The 17,176-nt window shown below is 45.1% G+C and overlaps 1 long non-coding RNA gene across 1 annotated transcript in view; it reads right to left on the reverse strand.

Annotated features, from left to right (window-relative positions):
* Positions 1-424: 424 nt before the first annotated feature.
* The window catches only part of LOC102368204, a 58,796-nt gene continuing 42,044 nt past the window's right edge, over positions 425-17,176 (reverse strand). The window contains exons 2-4 of the long non-coding RNA XR_324067.3: positions 14,051-14,201; positions 5,190-5,293; positions 425-649 (exon numbers count right to left, since the gene is read on the reverse strand). This is a non-coding gene — a long non-coding RNA (uncharacterized LOC102368204). The remainder of the gene's footprint in view (positions 650-5,189; positions 5,294-14,050; positions 14,202-17,176) is intronic.

Consider the following 17,176-nt stretch of genomic DNA (forward strand, 5'->3'; position numbering starts at 1 on the left):
CTAAAACCTCTGCTTTTGTGAAAACTGAATGATTGCCAGGCAAGTGAGCTGCACTAACGTGAGGAAAAGTTTCTTTAAGAATTTATTACAAAACTAAATCAATACTTTGTAGAGACAATATAATGGTACTTTGGGGTTGCTTTTATTATATATTTGATTGTTTTGAGAACTCATTTGTAACTGCAGTTCTAATATTTTGTGGAAGAGTTATCGCACTGAAACTGCAGGAGACACTAACACCTGACTTTCAGAAGTTCAAAGTCTATGAAAGATAAAGTTGCTCAGGGTAACAACCTGCAGGCTGGAACACAAGTTGTACTGGGGATGATTTGGAGGGTAACACCAGGAAGTTCAGTGTGCTTGAAGAAGTTTGCAATATCTCTAAATACATGCTGCACCACATCTCTGCAACAGTAATTTCCTGTAACAGAGATCCACGTTCTTGCAATCCAAATGGAGTCCTGTTATTATTGCACAGGCCTCTGTACATGAAACACTCAGACCATCATTGCTGTGTGATGGTGGTTTCCTACTTTAGCATGATACTTTCTCCGTCATTCTTTAATTCTGATATCTTGTATTCTTACATGTTATCGCTCCCCGTTTTTTTTATGGCTCATTTCTCTTTGGTTCTTATTCTCCACATTTCCTGTTCATTTAAACAATTAATAAATGTTATGTTATTATGACAGAATAACTATAGCTTCCTTTGCTTTCACTTATTTCATTTGAATTGTTCCTATCTGAAAGAAATCACTGTAAAACATTTAATACAATACTGCCTTAATGTTCTCTTGCCATAATGCGTTTGGATGGAATGCCTACACATATCTGGAGCATTACTTTGTACTCAACTGATTCCCATGCATGGACTGATCCACATATAATCCATACTGCCCTTATCCAAAGATAGGTCTGCAAGAAAATCCAGACTCATTAAAGTCAATGACCATTTTGTCATTTTCTTCAATTGGGCAGGGTTTCACCCAGGATGGAGGTGTTATTTCAGATCTTCCCCCCTGTATAAAAACCTGGGCAAGGAGATCTACAAGAGTTTGACTCCTACTGCTCTATTGAGGAATGGGGTTTGTTTGCTTTTTCCTCACAGAATCTGTTGCAAGGTTTGCACACAAAATGCCAAATCCTACTTCACTTTACATAGCTCAGTAATCCTATTTCTATCTGCACATCTATGCATGGCCTTCTCAGTATGCATTTTAGCCAATGGCTATTAAATGCAAGATACAGAAAATGCATTGGGGTAGGGATCCAAAGCCCTTGCCTGTTTAGGGAGGCAGCCAATTTACTAAGCCACACTCCCTCTGGCTCACCCTTCTCCTGGCTGCCTATTGGGCCAGCTTTTAGAGGAGGTTATAGAAGATGATCTGGGCATTGCCTAGCCCACAGCCTAATGGTTAGTGCACTTTGGAGAGTTCACCCCTTCTGTGCATGTGGGGGCCTAGAACTAGGTCTCCAACTCCCTTGGCAAGTGCTGTAACCCTTTTGCCAAAAACTAAAAAAGGCTGTTTCCTTCCTCCTGTGTTCAACCCAAAATGAACAGCTGTGGTTTTCAGTCACCACACTTTCAGGAACTTCCAGGCAGGTGCACATCTACTCTGATGATTCTACTCACCATCAGAGCAGATGGGGCAACTGTGGAGCTTTCTGAGCATGCCCAGAAGAGCAAGCATATCTGCGTGCATGAAAACAGGATCCAACATTTTTATAAGGGCCAAATATGTGATTTAGATGGCTACATTTGGATATGTAAGTAGCACTTAAAACCTGTTTCACCTCTATGCATTTGACCCAAACCATCCTAGTCAGAAGTGGAGGCCCATGGCCCCCAGTGATTATCTTTAGTTCCCTGGCATTCTGGCTCTAATTTATTCTTCATAAAGATGTGAACTCCACAGTGTGAGGGGAGTAGAGGCTTCAGATGATATTAACTTTTTCACAGGACTGGAGTGGCTGGGCAGAGGAGAGGGAAGAAGGACACTGTTCACTAAGGCCATTCAAATACCTGCCTTCTCCCTGCCTCGGTCTTTGCTCCATTGGGTAGAGAAGCCCTGGAGCTAGAACAAGGCTCCAGGATCCAGAAGTAATTCCATTTTTTTTTTTCATTTGGAATGGAAGAGAGCTCGCCATGACTGGCTTTCTGTGCTGAGTGGGAGAAATGATCCTGGCTATAATAAAATGTGCTATTTACCAGGAATTCTGGAGAGTCTTCCTTACCCTCAAACCCCACTTAGAGAAAGGAAGGATTTCAAAGATCAGCTAATGAGCCATGGGATGTGATGTAATTTGTTTTGATGATATTTCTCAGTTACCACCAATTTAACTGGCAGTTTATGATTTGTGCTGAACAAATGCACTTTAATCAAATTTCCTTCTTTTTTTAAATGAAAATGTTAGGTGCAGAGAGTTGACAAACGTAAAAATGGGGAAAATGTGTTTGGCTTGTGCTGTCTTTTTAACTTATGCTCTGAGGCAAGAGAATATATTTTGTGTACAGTTGTTCAGCACAAATAAGTGTTGCCAGAAAAAGCAGCTAAGATTTTTTTTTTCTTTCAGAATTGATTTTGAGAAATAGTCATAGGAAAAAATGCATAAACACATCTGTGCAGTTCATTTGAAATACTCAAAATAAGGTTTTAAAACAACAAAACCTATAAAGAGCACAAACGTTTCGAGGCCCAGCCTGTCAGCTGTGCCTTTGTCAGACTTGGAGCAGCCAGGGGAAAGGAGAAGAAAATTTTGAAAAGCTTCTAAGTCTTTTAGGAGCCTACTTCCCATTTTCAAAAATGAATTAGTGGCTAAATCTAAAAAGACTTAAATACTTTGGTGCCACAACAAGTACCTAAGGCCACGTGTAGACAAAATGAGAGGCATGTGCGCACAACACTTTAAAGTGGGTTAAATGCTCTTGCACCGCTTTAATGGTGTCAGTGTTTGCACGTGTCGGCAGCATATTGCACAGTAATTCCAGCCATGGAGCAAATTCAGCGGCATAATGCTCTTTAAATTACTTGGGGTGCAGCAAACTAAAATTCCTCCAAGGAGTTTGTCTTCCAATATGTTTGTCACACAGCACTTAAGTCTTGTACAAGCTGCAAAATATTAAAAACAATGAAATACTCAACCAGCTCAAATACACAGCTAGACAGAACCAAATAATTCTGGCTAAGGGGAAACTCATTCACCTTGAAAACAAGGCTGTCGCCAAACAAACAACATTGCTCCTCAACTGATGAAGTTGCTAGAAATATGGGAAAGCACTATAACAGATCAAGGTTAATTGGAAACATCGATGTCATGTAATTAATGTCAGGCAAGGTTCTTTGGGTAGATGTGATATCTTTTATTAGATCAACTGAGTAGTTGGAATAAAGTTATTTGCAAGCTTTCGGGCACAAGTACCCTTCTTCACCCTGCAGCATGTAATCAATGTGTTTTATGAATGTCTAGAATGTCTCTATGGCTTTAATATTAGCCGGACAAGCAATAGATGCAATGTCTGCCTCCATTTTATAGGCTTTTGTGACAAGACTATGTGACAAATATAATGGAAGACAAATTTAGTAATGAATAAAAATGAAACACATGCAAACAAAACCTACCAGGAAGATTCAAGAGCTGATCTGAAGCCTACTGAAGAACACAGGAGTCTTTCCAGTGATTTTTGCAATGACCTCATTGTTGGGATCATCAGGGAGAATTAAAACCTCTAAGCTTCAAAATACAGCCACATAACTAGGCACCATAGCTATCGTCAGAGTATCTAACACAGTGTGCCGATGATTTTACTTCACTGCTCTTGTACCAGATATTTAGTAACATGTTTCTCACTCTAGAAAGCATTTGCATACATAATGGAAGGCAACAAGTCATGTATCATGGAGAGATCATGTATCACATCTGTCTAGACATACCCCTAAAGAGCAGGGCCCCAGAGCAACTAGCAAGCTCATCCCAACCAATGGAGCTGAGAAGGGCGACCTTCTCAGCTCCACTGAGGCAGAAAAAGATCTTGGAGTCACTGTTGACTCCAGGATAAACACGAGTCGCCAATGTGATAAAGCAGTTGGCAGAGCCAATTGCACCTTGTTTGTGAAGCACCTACGGATGCACGACAGGTCCAGGGAAATGATTCTCCCCCTCTATCCAGCACTGATCAGACTGCAGCTGGAGTACTGTGTCCAGTTCTGGATGCCGCAGTTCAAGCAGGATGCGGAAAACCTGGAGAGGGTCCATAGAAGGGACACTCACCTGATTAGAGGCCTGCAGGGAAGGCCCTACAAGGAAAGGCTGAGAGACCTTAACCTCTTCAGCCTCTCCAAGAGAAGGCTGAGAGGGGACTTTGTGGCAGTGTACACATTCATAAGGGGAGAGCAACATGAAGTAGGTGATGATCTGTTCACCAGGGCACCCCCTGGAATGACAAGGAACAATGGCCATAAGCTACTAGAGAGAAGGTTTAGGCTGGACATTAGGAGAAAGTTCTTCACAGTCAGGGTTGCCACAATCTGGAATGGGCTCCCAAAGGAGGTGGTGCTCAACCCATCCTTGGCGGTCTTCAATAATTTAAAACCAAGAATGATTTAAAGCATAAAGACTGGACAGGCACCTGGCTGGAATTACATGACCCCATGGTTGGTGACTCTTTTCTTGCCTGCCGGGGGGGGGGGGGGGGGGGGGGGGGGGGGGCGGCGTGGGGCTGGTTGGACTAGATGGCCCACTGAGGTCCCTTCCAACTCTATGAATCTATGAAATACCCAGTTGGCTTAGGAGCATCTGGCAGCTAGGTCTGCTCTTTGATGGACACCAATCTATTGCATGAAGAACTGGGCGAGGCTGTGACAAGGCCTCTGGATATGTACAATCAGTGCCAAACACTTAACAACACATACTCATGGACAGTCAGTTCACTGTCAAATTTAAGTAAATTTGGCCAGATGTCAGTGGAGCTATTCCAGTTTAAATCAACAGTGGATCTGGCCCCATTATGTTGAAATCACTGAGGTGAGAGATTTTATTTTATATGCTTTAAATCATTCTTAGTTCTAAATTATTGCCTTATTTTAAAAGATTAGTTACATATAAACACCTGGGCATGAAGCCATCAGCCCTTAGGGAATTTCAGCTTGTACTGAACACTGCAAACCATCTCATCACAGGCAACCACAAACCTGTCAAAGCTGTCCTCTGCTCTCTGCCCTGGTTTTCCTTAGAATTCGGAGTTGGGTTCAAGGTTTTGGTCCTTCAAGAAGCTCAATGGCCCGTGCCAGATTATCTAGAAGATTGCATAAAGCAGTAATCAGAAATATATTTCAGTGGAAGGCCAGAATGACCCAGTCTGGGTAGAGTTAGTACATACTAGGATCTGCCACTGCTTTTCCCCACTGCCCATCTGTGGTGTGAAACAGCAAAAGACCTCTTTGCCAGAGCTTGTGCCATCCAACTGCTGTGCAGTACAGGCAGAGCTCCCTCTCTACAGAATTCCCCCTCTGTTGAAGTCCCAGGTACCCAACTGCAGTGAGGTATGGGCAGAGCTCCCTCTCCGCCAAAGTCCTGGGGACTTGACTGAAGCACAATGCAGGGAGAGTACCCGGCTTAATTCCGCACATTTTCTTCAATGGAGTCTTACATGGGGAATGCAGTTAGTTGAAACTGGGTGCATCTAGACATGCAATTCCTGGCACAATAAACTCCAGTGCAGTTTGCAATGGAGTCAACTGCTTCCAGGCACAGCGTTTACATGTGCATCTAGGATCGCAGCAATTTATGCTAGGGTGCAGTAGCCCTGGGCTGGCACAGGATCCAGGGGTCAGCCCCAGAATTCAGGTGGCAGCATCAGGTGGTGGACTGGCTGGCTGGGGCGCAGTGGTGGTACAGTGTGGGGCTAGTTGGCAGGAAGCCCCCCCCCACTGTAGCACCCTCATGCCTCAGCCAGCCCCAGGCACCATCTACACTTGCATTGTGGTGGCATAAATAACTCCACTGTAGGAGTACTGCAGAGTTAATTAATTTACTGTGCCCCAATATGTAGGCAGCGATGCTTTACTGAAGAGCTAATAAGTCAACTCAGCAATAAAGCGCACATGTAGATGCACCCACGGAGAACTACCAGTCTCCTTGGTGACTGTGTCTCATAACAGAAAGCAACGCAGCCTAGAGTTTTAGGGATTCCATCGTTTTCAATATGTAGAATTATTTTAGCATCTGAGCAAGTTAGGTGCTGATAGGAATCAAGCTACTAGGTTTAAGCTGCTCATTCATGCTGCCCAAAGATGACTGATCCCCCTCTGCTTGTTTCTCCTCCGGTATTAAATGATCAATGAACTAAAAAATATCTATACACTACTTTGTCCCTCTAAAGCAGGATATACCTAGAACAGTTCTCAGTTCCCACTGGTTGCCAGTTGTATATTTGCAATGAAAAAGAAAGTATTTTCCTGGTCTAACATAACAACACCGTTTTGCTCAATGCTAACTTTTGTGTTCTGGAGAAGAAAAAACTGTAACACAGACATCAAAATGGCTGCCAGTTGGCTCTGCTTGCTGAAATAACAATAGGCAAGCCCCTTTCGATTTCTCTCTTTACCCCAGGAAGAAAAACAACCAGTAACCATCAACAAATATGAAGCATTCCTACAACATTCATCATAGGCAGCTCAGAGAAGAGTAGAATACTGTGCAAAGTGGTTGTAAGCCTTTCAAATCCAGATAGGGAGTAAATGATAATAGCATGGATTATTACAGGAATGCAAGAATTAAACCTTGCAGCTATTATTCCCCGTAACAGATCTGGATTGTTCTTATGGCAAATACAAGGCACAGAGAAGTAAAGTGAATCACTTAAGGTCACAGAAGTCTGTGGCAAAGTCCTCATAAAAACATCAGTTCTCCGATTCCTGATTTTGTGCTTTCACTACAAGAAAAAAGAAAACAGAAAACAACCACTGAAATTCTGCCTTCCTTTCATGATGCTGATTAATATAAATCAAAATATGAAAAGATGTAAGTATTGATATTAATATTGCATTTCTTCATATTGGTCTTCAAGGGGTCTTTGACAATCTTCTTTTGCCCACCTCTAAAGCAGTGACCATCAGGGAGTTGGGAGTATAGGAACCGATTGTCAAGCATCCTTATGACATGTCCTATCCAATGGAGCTGGCACCATATAAAAATAGCTTCCATGCTGGTGGTAGCTGCTTAAGCCAGAATGGTGGCATTTGATCTTCTGTTCTTCCAATTGATATGGAAGACGATGCTGACGGTAACATTCAAAAACATGTAGATGTTTCTGATATGTCATCCAAGTTTCACACCCATACAACAGGGCAGGGATGACAAAAGCCTGATAGATGAGATGTTTGGTTTGGGTCCTGATAGCATGATATTTTTTTAAATTAAATTCCGGTAAAGAAATTAAGAAAGGCCCTGTGCAAAATCTCATGAGGCCAACTTGAAGTATAGTCCATTTTACTACTGCTATTCAGTAGCCAGTAACCAAGAAGCAGACAAGAATTTCCTCTATTTTAATAATATGTGGCTGCTGGAGGTACAAGGGACTTTGATTTCAAGGCATCCAGCCCAAGAGGCTGTCAGGGTTACAGAAGACTAGGTCCTTGGGAGCCCATTCATTGAACTAAAGGGCAGTTGGTTATCTGGAAGTCCTGAGACCATCAGCTACCAAGATCAGATGCACCAGGTGTGAAAAAGCTGTTTTTTGTAATATTTCTGCTTTAAATATGTTAGTGTAAATAAATTTACATGCCTTAGTTTCCCTAACATATATGGAGAGGGGAGGAGAAAAGGTTAAGAAGTGAAGAGACAGAAGCCAGAGACCTGCCTGGCCCACCTGACAGAAGACATATCCATCAACAAGGAATTTAATAGCTCTGTTAATGTTTTGGGTGGACCGGCACACATCTGTTGGATACGTAGGAGATATTATGGGAAGAGACTGAGATAAGCATCACAATGAATGGAGCAGCCTGAAAAGTTGCTCTGGGCTGTCAGCCAGGCTTGTGGCTGTACAGGCTGGATTGGGAACAGAGGAATTGCTTAACCCTTTGGTTAAACAGGGCCTTTTTGCTCTGTGGCCATAGCCCCCACTGAGTGCCTTTATTAAAGGAGACCTGTGTGCTTTGCTGTTTGGGACTTCATGGTGCAACACTTTTCCCTATGATGCAGTAAAATCCTTGTCTTGGAAGCTGAACCATAAAGTAACTCCCTGAGATAGAGGCACAGATAATCAAGGACCAAATGGCTGAGATTGCACCAATATGCGTCTGAAACATGCTAATTAGCACACATTGGAGCAGACTTGATTAATCAAAGTCCTGAGACCATCAGCTACCAAGGTCAGATGAATCCAGGTTTAAAAGGCCATGGTTCTGTTGTAATATTTCTGGTTCAAACGTGTTAGTATTACAATAATTTTGTATGCCTAAGTTTCCCCAACATATATGGGGGATGGGGAAGGGGAAGGAGAAGAGGTAGAAACCAGACCTCTTCCTAACCCACCTGACAGAAGGCATACACATCAATTAATCTGGTGTGGAGTGTGCTAATTAGTGTGCTCCAGCAGCCTTGGTGTCTCATGTATTCAGCAGCCCTATGCTTCAAAATGGCAGTAGGGGCGCTTTAGTTAAAGCACCCCCACCACTATTTTGAAGTGCAGGACACTGGATACACGAGACGCTGTGGGTGTTTTAGTAAGAGAGCTGCCTCCCGAGAGCTGCTTTAATTAAAGTGCCTCCCCTCACACCCCAGAGTACGTGTAAAGATGCCCACTGATGTACAGAGCCAGGACTCCCCCCCCCGCCCCCACTCTTGAACAAATGCCTAGGCTGGCTTCAGGGGGAGCTCATAGTGACTAGATAAGGCCAAGGGTCCCAAGCAAGGACTTCCCTGGGGGAATCTGTGACATCATCTCAGCAGGTTGGCTAAGGAACCAGATAGGTGACGCAGCAGGAAATCAAACAATTTGGTGAAAAGTTCATCCAAAGTGAACTGTTTGTATGGCACATTTTGATAAATCTGCAAACTTTCATCAAAACATGTTTAATCAAAATTGTTCTAACCAGATTCCATTTACAGGAAGCAGATCCATTCTTTCAAGACCAGCAGCAGCTAGTGTTTTCCCCACAAAATGAATCAATGCCTGGTCATGTTAAATAAAAGGCCGTGTTCATCAGCAAATCTGTTTCCCAGTTTGAGTCAGCAGTACCTGTTCTGCAGCTGTGTGTTGAGTCCTAAGGTGCACATAAGAGGGACTCAGAACCCCAACATTTCTGTGCAGTATCCAAGATCACCTACCATATAACATGGTTAGGGATGATACATGCAAGTACCAGGATAACCATAGTTGGGATATTCTACAGGTATTTCTGAATCTGATCCAGACAAAGTGCCAATTTTTTTTAAGGGGGGGGGGGGTAGATTTGCCAATGTCCTTGTCCTTTAAACTTCTAAGAACCAACTGAAATTTTGCACACTTATCTACCCGCTCCTCAATATTATCCTGATATTAAACTCTACTCCAGAAGTACAGGACATAATATTGATGACAATATATCAATACAACACCAGGGCTGTTCAACTGGCAGGCTGCAGGACACATTCAGCCCACAAGGAGCTAGCACGCAACTTGTGGGCTCCTGCCCAGCTACCACTGCTCCCATTGCTCCCAGTGCTGGGTTGGTGGCCAGGGTCTCTGGGGCAGGGCAGAAAAGGTAGAGGTAGCCTGGTAAACTTACTACCCAGACATTGAGGGGAGGCTTGGGCTGCCTGTACAGCAGCACTGGAAGTGGGGGGAAATCCACTCTGATGAGGGGCTCATGTTGCTTATGCATCTATGGCAGCAGCTGGGAGGGACCCCCCCACATACCCTGTAAGGGACTGGATCATGGGGGGTCTGACCCCTTGTTTAGGATGCTGGGGGTAGGCAGGAACCAGTGGCACAGTTTAAAACAGGGGCCAAGTCAGGGTTTGAGAGCCAAGTTACCAGATTTAGGGGGGAAACCCTAGGGCAGAATCCAAAAGACAAACCAGGTGAAGGCTCAGCAGACTGAGACAGAGTTACCAGACCCAGAAGAAAATCCAGGAACAGAGTCCAAAACACAGTCAGGGTCAATATCCAGGAACTGGATGCCAACTTGCCAAATCCAAGGGAAAAAGCCACAAGTCAGAGTCTAAGCAGGGTCAGGAAGCAAGAAGCCATAGACCACAGAGGCTTACCAAAGCAGGCCTTAGTCAGAACTGCTGGCTATCCTTGAGCCTGTTACCACAGCTGGAGATAAATGGAGAAGCTCCTGTCCCAAAGGCCCACACAGAGGTTAGATGGAGTCATTAAGTGGTTAGGGCTGCTAGCCAAAGTCCCAGGCAGGTGTGGCCCACTCAGCCATTAGTCTAGGCTGGGCTGCCTGTTAATCCTGGCAGGGTGGTAGTGGGCTCATGCTATGGCAATAGAGGAGGAAGGGGACTTGCCTGTCTAGCAGCAGCACAGGGGGCTCCTACAGCAACAGCAGGGACATTGCCTATAGCAGGGGTCCTGGAAGCCCGCACAGCATGCAGCCTCCATGACATGCAACCCCATGTTGTGTGGTCCAGGGACCCACGACCAGTATGGTGGGTGGCCTCAGCCACTCTGAATTTGGGCAGCCATCCTGTGTACTACATTACAAAACTATATTATCAGTTTTCACATATTATCATTTACCATTATCATTTACCAGGTTACATCATTATAACACAATAACACCATATTCATTACTGCTTGTGGAGCATGGTACCAGAATGCTTAAGGCATCTTCCTAAAGTTCCAGAGGCAAGAACTTGAACTTTTTTCAGGCCCCACCAAAAGGCTGCCCTCAGTTAACCTAGCTTTAAGTAAATATCCCATCAATTGGCCAGGGAAGTTAAAGGAAACCAGATATGAAGTGTGTCACCTCGTTCCTTTGTGCACCGTTGCCTACAGAAGCCGGAGTACCTCAACCATGCTAGACAAATAAAGAGGACCTTTGACTTTTTTCATAGATTCATAGATTATAAGAGGCTAGAAGGGACCTTGCAAGATCATAGGGTCCAGCCCCACTGCACTAGTCAGGAAAGATAACTGGGGACAGGTGACACCGGCAAGGTGACCATCCAGTCTCCTCTTGAAGATTTCCAGGGTAGGTGATTGCACCACCTCTGGAGGGAGTTTATTCCAGTCTGGACACCCTAACTATGAAGAAGTTTTCCTTAGTGTTAAACCTTAAGCAGTCTTCCAGGAGTTTGTGGCCATTACTCCTGGTTTTCTCCAAAGGTGCCCAGGTGAACATTTACTCACTGAGCCCTTGATCTATTCCCCCGATATAGCAGTAAGCTGCTACCAAGTCCCCTTTCAGGCTTCTCTTTTTAGGCTGAAAAGACCAAAGTCCCTCAGCCTTTCCTCATATGGCTTGCCTTGCAAGTCTCTGATCATATGGGTGGCTCTTCTCTGGACTCTCTCAAGCTTTTTCATGTCCTTGCTGAAGTGCAGTGCCCAGAACAGGATGCAGTGCTCCAGCTATGGGCTCACCAATGCTGAGTAAAGCAGAAGAATCACTTCCTTGGTTTTGCTTGAGATGCATCAGTTGATGCATGTCAGAGTACTGTTTTCCCTGCTGGCTGCAGCATCGCACTGCTGGCTCATGTTCATAGTGTGGTCTATTATTACCCCTCAGTCCCTTTCAGTCATGGTGTTAGTCAGTTTGGTGCCACCGAGCCTGTAAGTATGTTGGGGATTGTTCGTCGCAAGATGGAGCACTTTACGCTTCTCAATGTTAAACTTCATCTGGTTCCAATCCACCCAACTTGCCACCTGTCTATGTCCGCCTGTATTTGCAGCCTATGTTTTAGCATGATCACACTCCCCATAACCTGGTATCGTCCACAAACTTGGCCAGTGAGTTCTTCAACCTGACATCCACATCATTGATAAAGATGTTGAAAAGCACTGAACCAAGCACAGACCCCCGAGGGATACCACTGGCCACCAGGACAACACAGATCCATTCATTAGAGCTCTCTGGGTCCTACCCCACAACCAGCTTCCTACCCACCTAACCATCAAGCAGTTAAGCCCGCAGTCCTCCCATTTTCCCATGAGAACATGATGGGATACCACATTAAAGGCCTTTTGGAAGTCAAGGTATACAATGTCAACCTCCTCCCTCTTACCCAGGTGGTGAGTTCCTGATTGTAGAAGGAGATGAGATTGGTAAAACAAGACCTGCCCATGATGAAGCCAAGCTGGCTGTTATTCAGAATCCTACCTTTTGCAAGTGTATCACACATAGACTCCTTGATGAATTTTTCCAGGATTCTCCTCCTCTTCTTGAAGACGAGCACAACACTGGCCCTCTTCCAGTCTTCAGAGACCTCCCCCGAGTGCCACGAGTTTTGGAAGAGTTTCTCCAGAGGTCCCACAATGACTTCGGCCAGCTCCTTCAGCACTCTTGGATGAAGTTCATCCGGTCCTACTGACTTATAAATGTCTAACTTTTCTAACTGATCATGCACCAGCTCAATGTCAACAGTAGGAAGGCAGCCATTCCCACCAGATCCATTCTGAACCTTATCTAGTATGATTTTCCTCTTAGTCCAGTGAAATACCAAAGCAGAGTAGTGAATCATGAGTTCAGTTTTCTCCTGAGTATCGGTAACCAGCTGTCCTGAGTTGTTAAGCAATGGCTTCACACTCCCATTTGTTTTCTTCCTGTTCCCTATGTACCTAAAGAAGGACTTCTTGTTGTCCTTGATTCCCGTTGCTAATTTGAGTTGAGTTGCCGCTTTGGCCTTTCTAATGTGTTCCCTACAAGTGCAGGCTATCATTATATAGTCCTCCTTGGGGCCTGCCCTGAGCTTCCATGGTTTATAAGCCTCTTTCTTCTTTCTAGAAAGGACCGTGATTTCCCTGCTTAGCCCAGAGGGCTTCCTAGCCCTTCTGTTTCCTTTTCTCTGCATGGGAATGGACTTCTTTTGTGCTTCAAGGATCATGTCCTTGAGAAATGCACTCCTTTCACCTTCGGTCCCTGGTTCTGCAGCTCTTCCTCTACTATTGCCCTGAGCCTGTAGAAATTTGCTTTTTTGAAGTCCAAAACTTCAACCCTGCTAGCCGATTTGCCTGCCTTGCTCTGGACAGTGAACATGATGGTTTCATGGTCACTCTCTCAGGCTACCCTCAATATTCATGTTGCTCACCAGATAGTTTCCTTTGGCCAAGACCAAGTCTAAGAGAGCATTACCACTGGTAGGCCGATGCACTTCCTGATTCAGGTACAGCTCTTCAGTACAGGTCAGGAAGCAATGCAACCAACCCAACTTAGCTGAGTGTTTCTCCCAAGAGATGTCTGGGTAATTGAAGTCACCCATGATGACCATGTCCCGTGAATACGTGGCCTCTGCTAGTTTTCAAGAGAACTCCAGATCAATTGCCTCCCCCTGGCTTGGCAGTCTGTAGTATACACCTACAGTTAGGTCTCTCTCACCACACACCTGCCCCCCCATTACCCCCCATAGTTTGCCCCAGAGAGTTTCAAGCTGCTCTTTTTTGGAGCTGATGTCAGCCTCCAAGGAGGTGTACTACTCCCTTACATAGAGAGCTACACCTCTATCTTTCTTCCCTACTTGGTCCCTTCTGCGCATGGTGTAGCCCTCTATGACTATGTTCCAATCATCTGAGGAATCCTCCCAGGTCTCTGTACTCCCTACTAGATGGTAGTGCCCACTGGATAGTAGGAGGGTTAGCTCCTCCTGCTTGTTCCCCATGCTCCTGGCATTAGTGTACAGGCACCTGAGTCCTCCAATTGAGACTCAGGATTTCTTGTCATGCTGAGGGAGAACCATTCCCTCAACTCTTGCAAGAGTGGCTCTCCTATTGTCCCCAACCTCGGAGCTTTCATGTGTGCCAGTCCTTGGGCATGCTTCACTCAGTGCTTCCCCATCACCCAGCAAACTTAGTTTAAAGACCTATCTAGAAGATCAGCCATCCTGGCCCAGAACAGGGACTTACCTCTCTGCATGAGGTGGAAGCCGTCCCTTCCCAGGAGTTGTCTCTCCTTGAAGTGTGCACCGTGATCAAAAAAACTGAAGCCCTCTCAATAGTGCCACTGCCAGTCATCGGTTCACTTCTTCGACGCATCCTTCCCTCCTAGGTCTGCGGCCTGCAATTAAGAACACACAGGAAATGACTACCTGTGACCCCAATCCTTTGACCCCGGCCCCCAGAGCCCTGTCGTCACTCATGACCAAGTCCAGATTACTCCTGACCATGTCATTCATGTCCACATGGATGAGGAGCATGGGGTAGTGGTCAAAGGGCCAGATGAGCCCAGGTATCCCCTCCACAACATCCCAGATGCGGGCCCCACAGAGGCAGCAGACCTCATGGGCTAGGGGGTCCAGATGGAAGATGCATCCCTCAGTACCCCACAGGAGGGAGTCCCCCACCACCACCATCCTGCATCTCCTCTTCAGTCTGCTGAATACCCACCTCCTCCTCCAGTGTTTACATCAGAGCCTCCTCATGTATGGTGAGGGGAGCATACCTATTGTGCAATGCCAGGGGAGGGGCAGCCCTAGCCCTTATATGTCCTGGAGCCTGAGACAACCATCTTCCAGGTAGCTCCAGGTGGATCTTTTCAGTCTGCCTTCTTGTTGGCCACCTTCTCCTTTATCTTCTTCATTCTTCAGGAGAAGAGCCTGACTGTAGCAGTCATTGATCTCCTGCTCATGGGCCCTGATGGTATGAAGTCTGCTTATCTGGGCCTGGAGCTCAGTCATCTGGGACTCCAGGGACCTCACTAAGGAGCATACCCCACAGGTGGGCATGACCTTCCTCCCATTCCCAGTTGCTGGCAGCTGTGCCAGGCAGCCCCCACAGCCCAGTGCCAGGGGGCTCATCTGGGTGGAGGCTGGAACCATGGGTTCCATCTGGGCAGAGGCCTCAGTGGTGCAAGGGAAGGGAGCACCAGTTGGGGCAGAGGTGGGAAGCCGAGGGTTACGACACATCCCCACCATTGTTTAGTAATAGGCTATGCTACTACACACAAACTGGCCTGCAAACTGCCTGCAAGCTGCTTCCCCTGTTTGCAGTTCCTGGTCACTGGCTCTCTGGTCACAGGCTCCCTTGCCACCCGGGGAATGTCCTTTTATACCCTTCTGGGCCTGGGCAGACTCAGCCCCTCTGTTAGAGCTTCTGTCAAACCCAGGCAGCAATCACACAGCAGTCAGCAATCCCACAACAATCAACAATCAGCATTCACTCAGCAGTCAGCGATGTTCACATTTTTGTTTACTCCTGTGTGTATTTCTAAAGCAGGTGAAGACACATAGGTCCTATAAAATTCCATGCATCTATCTTCAAAGTATCTGAGCATTTTCGATTTAATATCAATATTCATGGTGAAGTCCCTAGTCAGAAGTTATGAACAGCTACTGTATTAAAAAAAACTTCCATCTGATGCGTAGGTCTATGTTTAAGAATTTCAAGATGTGTGGTGTGATTTATCCTCTGGAAAAAATGTGGAGGTATTTGCTAGTCAACAGCAATATATTGTGCTCCCATATGGGAGAAAAGATTTTGGAAAGAGATGAGAGAAAGATGATCTCAGAATGGGGCCTATTAGAAGATAAGTATCATGACCCCTCCTCTCCCCCGAAGGGAGATCATATTCAGATTTACATTCTGGATGTAACTCATTGAATATGCATAAAATTAAGGCCAGTCATGTGGAAAGAAAGGAAGAGGTGACTGCAGCTAAATCCCTAGAGTAAAATTCAATCACTCTGGACTTGTATAGCTTCATTGTAAGTGCCAGTCCTGGCCATCATTGATCCCAGCAGGAAGGAGACAATGAGGATTTTTAGGGCAAACGGGAAGAGAAATCAAATCCAGATAGAATCAGATCAGTTATTTCAATTTGGGTCTGTATCATCTTTGATGTTGCGGTTACGATTATTGAATGGAGAAGGCTGGAAATAGCTTTCATACCAAAATGACTTAGTTCTACAGAGGTTGAGTTTTTAGCATGTCTAATCAATTAGCTAATATTTGTACAGTGCTTTGGAAATAGGAAGTGTTGTCTATATTTACTATTTGTGCAGTTGGTGTCTGTAAAGGGAAATACAAAACAATTTTTAAACTTGCATAACACACATGCAAGGCAGACTTTTCAGCTTTAAACTGCGGTGATTGTATTAAAATACTTAACAGAATAAATAAAAATAGTTCATGGAAAAAATGAACAAGAACAATGTGGTGCAAATAGAGAGTTCTACAGATTCTGAATAAAATGCATTTTAATTGGATTTGGAAATAGATAGTTCATAGGACTGACTGGGTGGCTGGATAGAATCATATTCAAAACAGATGTGATTCCTGCCCATCTCCCTTTTTATGCGTTCTATCTGATAGCAAAGCCAGACATAGAGAGGTAAGTGTTTAAACTAGGGTACCATATAAATCTTTTCCAGACCATTTTTAAAACAAATAATATTTATAAACTAGGCTTTCCAAAGAATTCTCTATGCTGACGTTTATAGACAAATCCTGATCCCATTAAAGTCAATAGCAAAACTCCCATTGATTTCAATTGAACTAGAATTTACTTCATGTATTTCATAGATTTTCATAGACATCAGGGCTGGAAGGGACCTCGGAAGATCATCGAGTCCAGCCCCCCGCCCAAAGGGCAGGAAGTCAGCTGGGGTCATAGGATCCCAGCAAGATAAGCATCCAGTTTCATCTTGAAGGTGTTCAATGAAGGCGCTTGAACCACCTCCGGTGGCAGGCTGTTCCAGACCTTGGGGGCTTGCACAGTAAAGAAGTTCTTCCTTATGTCCAGCCTGAAACGATCTTGAAGTAGTTTGTGACCATTCGACCTCGTCATCCCTTGGGGCGCTCTGGTGAACAAACGTTCCCTGACCTCTGATCATGCGCGTGGCTCTTCTCTGGACTCTCTCAAGCTTCTCCACATCCTTTTTGAATTGTGGAGCTCAAAACTGGACACAGTACTCCAGCTGCGGCCTCACTAAGGCCGAGTACAGGGGGAGAATGACGTCCCGGGATTTGCTTGAGAAGCATCTATGGATGCAAGCCAGCCTTTTGGTCGCTTTACTAGCCGCCGCATCGCACTGC

The sequence above is a fragment of the Alligator sinensis genome, unplaced genomic scaffold (genome assembly GCF_000455745.1).
Source record: "Alligator sinensis unplaced genomic scaffold, ASM45574v1 scaffold895_1, whole genome shotgun sequence".
Lineage (NCBI taxonomy): Eukaryota > Metazoa > Chordata > Crocodylia > Alligatoridae > Alligator > Alligator sinensis.